Raw genomic sequence first — 13,983 nt, 5'->3', positions numbered from 1 at the left:
GTTAGGCCCCCGAAAGTGGCCTGGCCAGCCACCTATAAAGGGGTTCCTTAGCCGAAATGGGTGAGTTGTTCTCCCCATTTTCGGCCAAGGTGAGCTCTCCGCCGTCCCTCACCGATTTTGAGTTTCTTCCTTCAAATCTTTCATGATTTTCACGAGTTTTCACTTTGTTTTGAAGATTTTTGAGCATATAGCAAGTTTTGAAGCTTGGAGGTTCAAAGAACTCGATCTCTCCCATTTCCGAGCTAGGATCGTTTTTCCTCTCGATCTTCAAGAGGTAAGGGCCGATCTTGAGCTCATTGTATATTTTAAACAAGTTTTAAGTTGATCTATGGGGTAGAAATGCATGTTTAGGTTTTGGTTGGTTTTATGGGTTATGTTAAGTTTTTTAGCAATGTATGATGTTTGTGGTTGCTTGATGTGTTGTAGTTGGGGTTTAAGATAGTTGAAGCCCCTAGGAGCTTGTATGCTTGAGTATGCATGTTGTAGATCAGGCTTATGCATGTTTGAAAGGTTTGGGAGGCGTTTGTGCATGTTGGAGTTGAGTTCTGCCACTTTGGAGAAACTCAGATTCGGCCGCTGAATGGACTTTCGGCCGCCGAACCTGCTTGTGGAGGCAGCCTTCGGCTGCCGAAGCCTGCCCCCGAAAGAGGACTTTCGTCTCTAGAGGGCAGTTTCGGCCGCCGAAAGTGCCGCTGAACATGCATGAGTTTCGTCTCTGTCTGGGAGTTTCGGCCGCCGAAGGTGCTGCCGAACCTGCCCGACTTTCGGCTCTGGAGGGACTTTCGGCCGCCAAACCTGCCGTCGAAAGTGCCCTGTTCAGCCCTCCTTTGCATGAATTCTTTGATTGTTTTAAGGTGTTTTAGGGGGTTTTTAGGGGATATTCTTAGAGTTATGTTCATGTATGTTAGGTCCCTCATTTGAGTCCACCTGTGTAGGTTCGGGCCCGAGGAACTAAGGACCCCAGCAGTGAGTTCAGCTGCTTCGGTGTTTGTCTGAGTCAGCCAGAGGTGAGTGGAACTGAACTTAATCTTTTAAATTGAGAAATTAAATGTTTTATCATGTTTCATGCATCATGATTATGCAATAGGATGATTGCATTAGATTTCATGAATATGTTGCATCGCATTCTTTGTTGTTGATGTGGGTGAATGTTGGATGACCCAATTAGTCCCTGAGGAAAGATCAGGACCCCATTCTACGGCCTGGCACGGAAATAAAAGACCAAGACCCCATTCTACGGCTTGGCACAGATATGGGACTCGAAGACTAAGTGCCCAGAGGAGGCCCTGGGGCAATGGTAAGTAATGTATGATATGACAGGAAGACCAGGACCCCATGCTACGGCCTGGCATGAAATGATGCTGGGACTATTTGGTGACAAGTTCACCCAACCCTTGATGTGAATTATCTGAGTTATGATGCATTTCATATGAGCATGTTTGTTAACATATTTTTATGGTTCTACTCACTGGGCTTGTTAGCTCACCCCTCTCCCTTAGCCCCCAAGTTTGCAGGTACAGGATAGAGCAGGAGGTCAGATAGAGTAAAGTCTTGGTCATGTAATAGCTAGTAGTGGACATGATGGATATTGTAATGTAATGTTGAGTTATGTAATGTAAAGATGATATTGAGGTTTAGAAGTGTGCTTGACCATAGTATGTTGTAAATCCCTTTTTAGATACATGATCTTAAATGTTTATGGATGTTTATGTTTAACCAAACTTAATGCATGATTATGTCACCTCTTTGGAGCAATGATGAGGACTCCAAGGTGGGGTTAATGTTAATGTTTATGTTAATGCATGCACAGGTTGAGTTTGGTTCATGAATGAAAAAGAAAAGTTCAAATTTTTATGTAAGATGTTGATCATGTATGGGATTAAACAGGTTCACAGGATGTATGTTTGGCTTGCTATGGGTCCCGGCGGCCTTAAGCCGATCTGGATTCTAGCGCCGGTAGCGGTCCGGAATTTTGGGTCGTTACACCCGGTGGCTGCTCTATAAACACAAGATCGTCCAAGTCTCCGTGCAAAAATGCATTAGAGACGTCTAATTGTTTAATGTGCCAACTAAAAGAAATAGCAAGTGACAAAATAATTCTGATGGTTGTCGGTTTAACCACTGGAGAAAAGGTCTCTGAAAAATCAACACCTGGTCTCTGATGAAAGCCCTTGGCCACAAGTCGAGCTTTGTATCTATCAAGACTACCATCTGATTTCTGTTTAACTCGAAAAACCCACTTGCATCCGATGATATTTTGAGCCTGGTGTCGAGGAACAAGCTCCCAAGTCCCAGTCTAAATTAAAGCATTAAGTTCAGTGATCATGGCTTCACGCCACTGGAGTTGTTTAATTGCCTGTGTATAACAGCTAGGAACAGATGTAGAAACAGCCACTGCATGAGTACTTGGTGACCAAGGCAATTTGGGTTTTAAGTTGCTTGTTTGTTGCCGAGTTATCATAGAGTGTGTCTTTGTCAAAACGGGTTCAACAGAAGCAAGAGGAAGCTGCTGGTCTGTATTTTCATTCGAAGAAGAAGGATTAACACTAGGTGCATTGAATGAAACGGTGTGTAGTGGTGTAACCAACTCGGGTTGACTCGTTGGTTGAGGGGTTGATGGCGCCGAGTCAATTGAAATCAGGTGGTCTAATCGGGGCTCCTCATCATTTAATGAAATGGTGCATGGAATAAGGGAGCTCGGCTGCATTTCATTTATGGAAACGGTGCGCAGCGTAGAGTCAATAAGTTGAGATTCAAAAGTTGCCAAAGGCAGAGGCTGACTTATGTCTGAATGTGCATAATGTGGTACTGTAGGAATAACTGGTGAAGCACGAAGAAGACCATCTTTTTGTGTTGGAAAATTTAGAACTGGAGGTAAAGGTATTGACGTTGGCTGTTGGTCAGTGACCGGAGAGTAATTATCAAACGGCTGCTTGAAGGGAAACATCTGTTTATAAAACAAAACATGGCGTGAGATAAAACGTAGACCAGAAGAGAGTTCAAGACAGATATAACCCTTATGCAATTTACTATATCCAAGGAAGACACATTGAGTAGACCTAGGTGCCAATTTATGTGGAGCATAAGGCTTTAACCATGGATAACACAAAGACCCGAAGACTCGTAACTCATCATAAATTGGTTTGGAGTGAAACAATAGTTCGAATGGGGACTGATTATTATGATGAGTTGAAGGCAATCGATTGATTGTATAGACAACATTATCAAACGCAAAGGTCCAATATTTATAAGAAATAGATGCACTATGTAACAATGCTCTCCCAGTTTCCACAATATGTCTATGCTTGCGCTCAGCGCACCTATTTTGTTCAGGCATGTGTGGACATGAAACACGATGAACTATGCCATTCTCTTTTAAATATGTCGACAAAGATTGATATTCTCCCCCCCTCAATCGGACTGAAACTGTTTAATAGATACCCCAAAATAAGACTCAACCAATTTACGAAATTGAATAAACACTTGGAAGACATCTGATTTATTTTTGAGGTAATATATCCAACAATATTTACTAAAATGATTAAAGAACAAGATATAATATCGATAGCCGTCATTTGAAACCACAGGGGAAGGACCCCGCACATCATAACACAATAATTCTAAAGGTTGTTTGGCAGTAAACAATGAATAAAAAAAAAAAGGCAATTTGTGTGATTTTCCTACACTACAACCATGACAAAAATCACAACCCTTATTTGTAACAAAAGAAATATTATTATTGTTGAGAACATTCTTAACAACTCTAAGATTAGCATGACCGAGACGTTCATGCCAAAGAGAAATGCTTACTGGAAACACTTTTGGTGACAAAGAACGAACTTGAGACTGCATCGGAAACAAATACAACCCATTCTTACTCTGGCCTTTATATAGTACTTGCCTTGTGGGGATATCCTTCACAAAATATTTGTCAGGGAAAAATTCAATGGAAGCATTATTATCAGTAGTAAACGCAGAAACATATAATAAATTTTGTTGAACATTAGGAGAATATAATATATTGTCAAGAATAAATGAACGACCATTAATGTAACAGCCCGGCCTTCCTCTGGGTCCGGCACTGTTACCGCTCACGGCCCAGGGCTATCCCTCGCCTGGCCCTCTCGCCACCTCGGGCTTTCCACTGGCGTCGTGAGCAGCTCTTAACATCCATTCACCCTCACGGGTTCCTGGCAGGATTTGTCCCCTTGGGTTCTCGTCAAACGCATCCTTCCCCAAGTGGATTTGGCCCAAATTTCCCTTTGGAAATTAGGTCGCCTCCCCCACTACTCGAACCCTTGACCTCCCACTTTAAGGGAATAGTCTGGTGAGAGTGAGTACCAATTGTGCCATTGGAACAATTGGTACTCACTCTCACCAGACTATTCCCTTAAAGTGGGAGGTCAAGGGTTCGAGTAGTGGGGGAGACGACCTAATTTCCAAAGGGAAATTTGGGCCAAATCCACTTGGGGAAGGATGCGTTTGACGAGAACCCAAGGGGACAAATCCTGCCAGGAACCCGTGAGGGTGAATGGATGTTAAGAGCTGCTCACGGCGCCAGTGGAAAGCCCGAGGTGGCAAAGAGGCCAGGCGAGGGATAGCCCTGGGCCGTGAGCGGTAACAGTGCCGGACCAAGAGGAAGGCCGGGCTGTTACAATTAACATGAGAAACAGAAGACCCACAAGATGAGATTGGGAGAGTTTTACCATCTGCAATAGTGAGAGAAGTGTTGTCTAGTACAGGAACAACATGAGAGATGTTCTCCTGATTCGTAGCCAAATGACAATTTGCCCCAGAGTCAACTGTCCAGGCCGGCATGGGTGGAGAATCTGTGTGAACAGCATGAGCTTGAGGAGGAGGTTTAGGTGATGGACACTGTCGACTTATATGACCACTGCCATTGCAATTGTAGCACAAAATAGTTGTATTCTGCCCAGAGAAAGAACTAGAACCACGTCTATGGGTATAATTAGTAAAATGTCCAGTACCATTATTTCGGCCACCATAACTTGAATTCTGGCCACCACGTCCTCGTCCACCCCTTCCACGCGATCGCCTGCCGCCACGATTAGCATTACTATAATTAGCAGTCGGTGGAACAGTAGACGAAATAGCCAAGGTATCCATTTTCAATTGAGTTTCTTCACTCAATAACAACGCATACAGCTCATCAAAAGACATCGCAGAATTTCGGGCTTCCATAGCCCGAGCAAAGGGTCGATACTCAGTGCCTAGGCCCTCCAATACTGTAATATCCGGCTAGACTCCGGTATCGGAATTCCTACCGTCCGGTGGAATCTCAGATGTCGGAACTCTCTAGAAGGGTAAAATCATGTTTTTATAAAGTGTTTTCATGTATTTTATGGTTTTAAGTAAGAAAGAAATTGAGTTAAAGTTTTAAAGAAAAGAAAGAAAGAGAATGAAGGAAGAGCCCAGGTTCGGCCGCCGAACATGGGGTGCATGCGGAGGCACGTTAGGCCCCCGAAAGTGACCTGGCCAGCCACCTATAAAGGGGTTCCTTATCTGAAATGGGTGAGTTTTCTCTCCCCATTTCTGGCCAAGGTGAGTCTCCGACCTTCCTTATCGATCTTGTGTTCTTCCTTCAAGTCTCTCATGTTTTTATGAGTTATTTACTTGGTTTTGAAGATTTTTGGAGCTAAGATCAAGATTTGAAGCTTGGAGACCCCGGAGCTTTCTTCCTCCATTTCTCCAAGTTTTGGTCGCCTCCCCTCTCGATCTTCAAGAGGTAAGGGTAGATCTTTAGCTTATCCCATGTTTTAAACAAGTTTTTTAGGAGTTATGGGGTAGAAATGCATGTTTAGGTTAGTTGATTGTTTTAAGGTGTTTTAGGGGATTTTTGGGGAAATGTTTAGAGTCAAGTTCATGTATGTTTGGTCCCTCATTTGAGTCCACCTGTGTAGGTTCGGACCCGAGGAACCGAGGACCCCAGCAGTGAGATAGCTGCTTCAGAGTCTTTCAGAGCTAGCCTGAGGTGAGTAGAATGACTCTTTATCTTTCAAAGCAAATAATGAAAGTTTTAGCATGATTCACGCATCGTGAATGCCATGAGATATATTAGGTTGTTTGCATTAGAATTCACGAATATGTTGCATTGCATATTATGTTGTTGATATGGATGAACATTGGATGATCCATTAGCCCTCGTATGGTATGATATGATATGATGATGATACGGTACGGAAGTCCAGGAAGACCCATTCTACGTCCCTGGCACTATGTAAGAGAAAGTCCAGGAAGACCCATTCTACGTCCCTGGCACATTGGAATGTAATGATATGTTATGTAAGGGAAAGACCAGGACCCATTCTACGTTCTGGCACTATTGGATATGTAGAGGGCTATTAGTGACAAGTTCATCCTTAATGTGATTTGTTTGTGATGTGATGCATTTCATGAAAGCATGAATTTTAATATAATGTTTTATTATTCTGCTCACTGGGCTCTAGTAGCTCACCCCTTTCCCTTAACCCCCCAGGTTTGCAGGTGCGAGCTAGACCAGGAAGTCACCAGGAATAGAAGTTTATGTATGTAATAGATTAGATGTGGACATGAAAGACAATGTAATGTAATGTAATGTATTGTGTAGTGATGTATATTGAGGTTTAGTATTGTGCTTGACCCTAGTATGTAAAGTTAATCCCTTATTTCTCATGATCTATGGAATGTTTTAATGATGTTTTATGTAAACCAAGCTTAATGTATGATAGGTTACCCCATTGGAGCATTTGATGAGGGCTCCAGTGTGGGGTTTTATGTTTATGGTTATGTGTATGCACAGGTTAAGTTTGGTAAATGAAAGAAAAAGTTTAAAGTTTTATGTATATGTTTGATCATGTATGGGATTTAACAGGTGTGCAGGATGTATGTTAGGCTTGCTACGGGTCCCGGCGACCTTAAGTCGATCTGGATCCTAGCGCGCGGTCCGGTTTCCGGATCGTTACAAATACATCAGTAACAAATGAATCCTCATCTACAGAACTGCCGAGAGACTCTAACTGATCAGCAAAGGATCTGGCTCGTTTCATATAAGCATCGATTGAATCAGATCCTCGAGACAAGTGCTTAAGTTGCTTGCGAAGTTGCTGAATTTGTGTTCTTGCGCCTTTGGAATAGACAGTTACAATCTTATCCCAGGCCTCCTTGGCAGTCTTACACTAGAGGATTTGGTGCATAATAAACTCAGACATAGAACTGTTGATCCAACTTTGCACAATTTGGTCCTGACTAAACCAGTCAGAATAAGCAGGATTCGGTTCACCATTTGCAAGAGTTTGAGAAGGAGCTTGAGACGATCCATCAACATGAGATGCAAGTTTATAACCATGTAACAACGACATAATTTGTGCCTCCCAGATCAGAAAGTTGGACGAGTTTAATTTGAGGGATAGGAAAGGTGTGACATTCGGAACAGAAACAGATTGAGAAGCAAAGACAGTAGTAGTTGCTGGAGAAAGAGATGAGGATGTAGTAGACGAAAGGGATTGTTCTGTAGAACCCATTCTGAGATTCGAGAAACAGTAGAGATGAGAAAAAAAAATCGCAATGGCAGAGAGTCTTTTAGGGCTCTGATACCATAAAGAGTCACACAATTTTGGAATTTTAACACTGCTTGTATTACTATTGTTGTATGTATATATATATACACAAGAGTTTCGTGTAATTTGTTACAAGAGATTAGTTTACAGATAGATTACAAGCTGTATTACAAAATAAATTAAAAATATAACTTATCCTTATCATTGAAAATATAACTTATCCTTATCATTGAAGATATAATTTATCCTTATTAAAATTTAAATTAAAAAAATTGATTCGATCTCGTATAACTATAAAATTATTTATTTTTAAAATTAATTAAACTGAATGTTTTCCATTAAATCAATCAATAGCCTAATTTAGTGATTAAATTCCATTTTAGAAAAATAAACGGATTTCTTGTCAAGATTCATGAATTTGTATACATCCTATCACGGGTCGCAGAAAAAAAAAAAAAGAAAGAAAAGAAGGGAGCCTTAGGCCTTGTTGTAATTTTGTATTTAAGTTGTTCAGTGATGAAAATTTAGGTTGAGAATACTTAAATGACAGTTAATGAAAGTAAAATAATATTTAATTATGATATATGAATTTATAAGTTTAAATGTAACGTTATAATTATAATTATTATAAATTATTTTGAAAAATATTCTCATCCAAATGAATGGTTATATTGACAGCCATACCCATTTATAACTATAATTATTATAAATTTGAAAAGTATTTTTTTTATATATAAAACAATAGTCATGTCTGCATCCATTTTCAAACTTTAACCATTAATAAATTTATAATTAATTTTAAATTTAAAATAACGATAATATTTTAATTTTTAAATTTTAACATAATCAGTGAATTAATTTTTATATTTATTAAATTCAACACTTAATTATTTTTATAATCAATCAATTCAAATTAAAAGTCTATTCATTTATTTTTATTATTAAAAAATATAAAAATATCTTTATTATTATTTTTAAATAGATAAACGACACTTGAATCATTAAATTTTAGTATAATTAATAAATCGATTCTTATATTTTTAAAATTATATACTTAAATTTCTATATAATCAGTTCGTTCTCGTTTATTATAATTTTATTATTTTAATCTTTTATTTTTTACTTAAGTTCGTATTAACTTTTATCAATAATATCTTATTTAACAAATTTTTAACTTTTTTTCTTTGATTTCTATTAATTAAAATATTTCAATACTTATCATTTTAAAACTTTTAAAAAAATATTTACAATTTTAACTATTTTTAAATAGTATCAAATAATTTTTAAGTAAATTATAAATTTTTATAAAAAATATTTTAAAAAGAATTATACTTTCAAAAAAAATTTAATTATTCACTAGTTTAAATTAATATTTATAATAAATAAAAAATTATAATTTTAAATAAATTAAATATAAAAAATTTAAAATTTTAATTTTAAAAATATAAAAATTAATCCGTTAATTATATTAAAATTAATAGTTGAAAGTAAAATTTATATAATATAAATTTTTTCATTTATATTAAAGATAATTTAAGTGTTTATTAAAATATTTTAAGTATTTAAAATTTTTATTATTTATTTGATTGATTGACTAACAAAATTATAAATTAAAAATTTTTGATTTAAATATATTAATTATATAAAAATTTAAATATTTTATTTTAAAAATAAATAATTAATTATATTAAAATTTTAAATTAAAGTATAATTTATCCATAAAATAAGATTATCACTATAAAGAAAAAAATATATAATTACAAAAATGCAGAAAAAACAAATCAAAGAAAATGTTATGGAGTCCATCACTATCCATCATGCCTTAGTTATAATAACTCCATCATTGAGCAACAAGGTGAAAAATGAGAGGTAAGAGAAAAAGTGGGAAATTATTAATGAGACAAATTAAGACAATGATACGAGTTCAACATCCACATCACCATCTAATAATGTTCCAATCTTACTTTATTATATACATATGTTTTGATTGCAAATGGACCACATAAATTAATAAAAATTTAAAAATATTATTAATTAATTTTTAATTTTAAAAAATATATCAAAATATTTTTAAAAATCTATTAACTAATTATTTTACAGTTAAATTTTATAAAAAAATATATAATATTTTTAATATAAAATAATTAATTAATAAATATTTTTATAAAATTAAGAGCTCAATTAATAATTTTTTTAAATTATAAGAATTAAATAATAAAATATTTAATAAATAAAATCAATAAAATAATTAGTTAGCGAATTTTTTAATATTTTAAAATATTTTAAAATTAAAAAAATTAATTAATGATATAGAAATTAAATAGTATATTTTTTTTAAAAATTAAAACCATTTGATGAAATACAAATAAATTAATGATAACATTTAACACATTTGATTCCAAAGTTTGATGCTGTGAATCCACATGTACATGATGATGTAGTCTCACTCTTATTTTATTTATTCATTTATTTTTGTCTTTCTCATACAATCTCTCCACCTAATAACACATGCCATAGGGGATGGTGGGAGGAATGAGGGCTGACATTGGCATCCAAATTCAGGAATAGAATTTTTCTTTTTTATTTTTTTTCCTTAACAAGATATATGCTATTTTTTAATATAATATAAAGTATAAATACCTTTAAAAAAAATAAAAGAATTAAATACTCAGACGTGGTGAGAATGTTTGTTTCTCTAGTGGTGCTTGTGTGGGTCTCAATATTTTTTGGCCTTATCAAATGTTCTGCCAAATTTTCACCCTTGATTCTCTCACAAAATTTTAAGTTATGGTAGGGTCCTGATGCCCTTGTGTATTGTCGCCAGCTAATTGGTTTCCACTGACATTAATTTTATTTTATTTTTAATTTTAGAAAATTGTTATATTTTCAATTTAAAAAAACTCTAGTTGCTTATTATTTTAAAATAGTTATTATAAATGGCTTATTTACAATCAGTAAAAGTAAACGTTTTTATTTTTTTGAGAGGTTTACAATTTAGTTTTTGAATATTGTCATTATTAGTTAATCAATTTTTATAAATTTAGAAATCTATTAAAACGTTTATCAGTTTTTATAAATTTAGAAATCTATTAAAACGTTTTTATTTTTTTTTCCATCAATAAAATAGACTTTCCGTTCTATTTTTCATTAAAATTAAATAAAGAAAGAGAAAGAAAATTTTTAAAATTCAATTTTATCCTCAAATAAAACTCCTTATTTAGTTTTTGGATATTACTATTATTAATAAGTTAATTCTTATATTTACAAAAATCTATTAAAATATTTTTATCCTTTTTCACATCTATTTAAACGTTTTTATTGTTTCTTTCCATTAATGAAACAGTCTCTATATTTTCTCATATCTATTAAAATGTCTTTTATCATTTTTTTCCGTCAACAAAATAGTTCATCCTCATCGTTTCTTTTCGTCAAAGAAATCATCCCTCCCTATATTTTCAGAAATCTATTAAAACGTCCTCATCGTTTCTTTATGTCAACGAAATCTTCCCTTCCTATATTTTCAGAAATTTATTAAAACGTCCTTATATTTTTTCATATTTATTAAAACGTTCTTATCGTTTCTTTTTATCAACGAAATAGTCCATATATTTTCTCACATCTATTAAAACGTCTTTATCATTTCTTTCCGTCAACGAAATAGTCCCCCCTCCTCCTTCTCAAAAAAGAAGAAAAAGATGATGATGATGAAAGAAAAGAAGAAGATGGAGGAGGAGAAGAAGAAGAAGCAGAAGAAGTAGAAGCAAAAGAAGCAGAAGCAGAAGAAGAAGCAGAAGAAGAAGAAGCAGAAGCAGAAGAAGGAGGAATTGATGAAGAAGAAAAAGGAGGAGGAGGAGGAGGAAAAGAAGATGAATAATTTGGTTTTTTACTATATTTTTAACGGCAAAAATAGACGGAAAGACTATTTCGTTGACAGAGAGAAAAGATAAAAGACGTTTTAATAAATTTCTAAAAATACAGAGACTGACTTGTTAATAATGACAATACTCAGAAACTAAATTGTAAATCTCCCTTTTTTTTTAACATTCATTTACAATAATCTGTTTTTTTTTTTTTTTACCTCCTCCTTTCACTGAATGCGTAGCTCAATTCCTTTTACGGTTCATAAAAAAAATATTTTTTCGAGATTCATATTTAGTTCTCTTAATAATGTTATTTCTAAATATCAAACTTAAATTCTCTTTTCGAAAATTCAATAGACCCGATTTAATCTTTAAATTGAATAAGGTTTTATCACATTGGAAACTTAATTAAGGGAAATTTCGGTAGAAATTGATTTGAAAATTGACCTAAAACTTGATATTAATTTTGTACATAATCCTATATTATGTGATCAAACCATTTGTAATTAATGAAATATAATCTGTAACCAAATTATTACTAAATTAAAAAAAAATTCATATTTACCTTTCTAACTAAACAATTATAAAAAGACAATTTTAAGTCAAAATACTCTTTTTCTTTTTTTTTTTTCACAATCAACAGAAACATAATTAGTTGTTAAAATAAAAGGAGATATTAAGTTATGATTTTTTTCTTTTACTTGCTTTACTATAATTAAATAAACTAAAAATGTAATTAGTTGCTAGCCACTGTATATTACTAATTAGAGTTTTGCAAGATCTGAAAGCAATTGACCAAGTGCCAATTGAAAGAATAATTAGATTGGGCCACCCATCTTGGTGGGCTTGCCTGGCCAACCCACTCTGAAACCTATTTTAACCCAACTGCCACAGCTAGTGTAAAAGTTCAAATTTAAACTTAATTTAATTCAGAAATCAAGACAATAATAAATTGAGTTTATTGTTTTTTTTTAACTAAATCACTAAAATAATAATTTTTAATCTAAATAATTTGAATTTTATTTTTTTTAGTTGCAAATTAATATTTATGTTAGCTGCTATTCGCGGCAAAACTTCATTACAACAAAAAAAAAAATAAATTTGACAATTGATATTGTTGCCAATGTTGTAGTAATAAATTCTTCAAACAAACCTTATTTATTATATCTGCAACTGTATTTATCTAACGATAAACTAATCAAAATAAAATATATAGCATATGAAAATCAAAACTAACCATTATCAAAACTCTAATTTTTTACAGCAGTATCGTAGATGGTATATTATAAAAAGCATTATATATATATAATAGTAAAATCAGTTTCATATTTGATAGAATGAAAGCCCACAAAATACGCTAATCTGACGTTGCTAACAAAACTTATGTGTCATGATTATAAATTTTAATAATTGTTTGGAACCATGCGACACTTGGTTTGAACACCTTCAAGCCAAGTGAGCCTTTATGATCACCTGATATTCTGTAAATATGAAGAATTTAGTGAATCAAGGTTATATAAGCGAACAATGAAATCAATAGGCTGCATTCAATCAGAAGTCTCACCATAGACTCGATAGATAAGAATTGAACATGAGAATTCATAAATTTGAGTTTTGCTTTTAGACTTGGGTATTGGAAACATCATAAACTAGAAGCACACGTTACTCCCTACACTCTTGCTTTTCCAATTGAAGGAATGAGCCAATCCCAATCATTGTCGCGGCATTTCTTTCAGCTTAAAGAAAATATCTAAGCCTTAATCCTAAATTAGTTGAGGTTGGTTGTGTGGAGCCTTTTTCACCATTCAGTTCTATTTGAAATCAGTTTCACATCAACATTAAAAAATTTTAAATCTTTTTATACTACTTCCCTTGATGTCATTAAGTCTCCTGTTTTCCTCCTTACTACTAACACAAATGTGTCTGGAGATAATTATTATTAATTTGTATTGAATGACTACATATTTTTATATGTTTATGCTTGCAATCATAGGCTCATTGTTATCCTCTTGCATCAGTAGCATCAAATTGTTGTGAAAAGGAATATAGAAGTTTTGTCACTCAAATAAAATGCATTAATGATTTTACCAACCTACTTCAGTCATAAGAGGGCATTTGTGCACAACTGCACATTTTCGTTTTTAGTACCCAGGGAAAATTTAGTTTTGGAATGAATTACAAATCCCTGTTTGCTACTAAAACTTGCCTTGTCTAGCAAAACTGAAAGAAAACTAGGGTTGTGTTTCAACCAAGTCATGACAATTGTTCATTTATTTAGTTGATATCCTAGTGAAAAGGAAAACAATTAAGAAAATGAACAGTGAAAAACGTTTATCACCTCAGTCCAATCCTGATTGCAGATTGTGAGGACAGTAGCAAATTGTAACATTATTCTCAAGGAAAGGAGTAAGTTTAAATTCAGTTGCATCAAATGAACAGTTCAAATAGTTTTTAGGTTACAACACTCTATGACGATGACATATACTTGTGATTAACCTAAGCATATGATCTTGCATACTTTGGCCCCACTTGTTAATGTTTGAAAGAAAGGGATACAATCTCAGTGG

The sequence above is a fragment of the Manihot esculenta genome, chromosome 5 (assembly GCF_001659605.2).
Source record: "Manihot esculenta cultivar AM560-2 chromosome 5, M.esculenta_v8, whole genome shotgun sequence".
In the NCBI taxonomy this organism is placed as follows: Eukaryota; Viridiplantae; Streptophyta; class Magnoliopsida; order Malpighiales; family Euphorbiaceae; genus Manihot; species Manihot esculenta.
Note: the sequence above shows the minus strand (reverse complement) of the source record.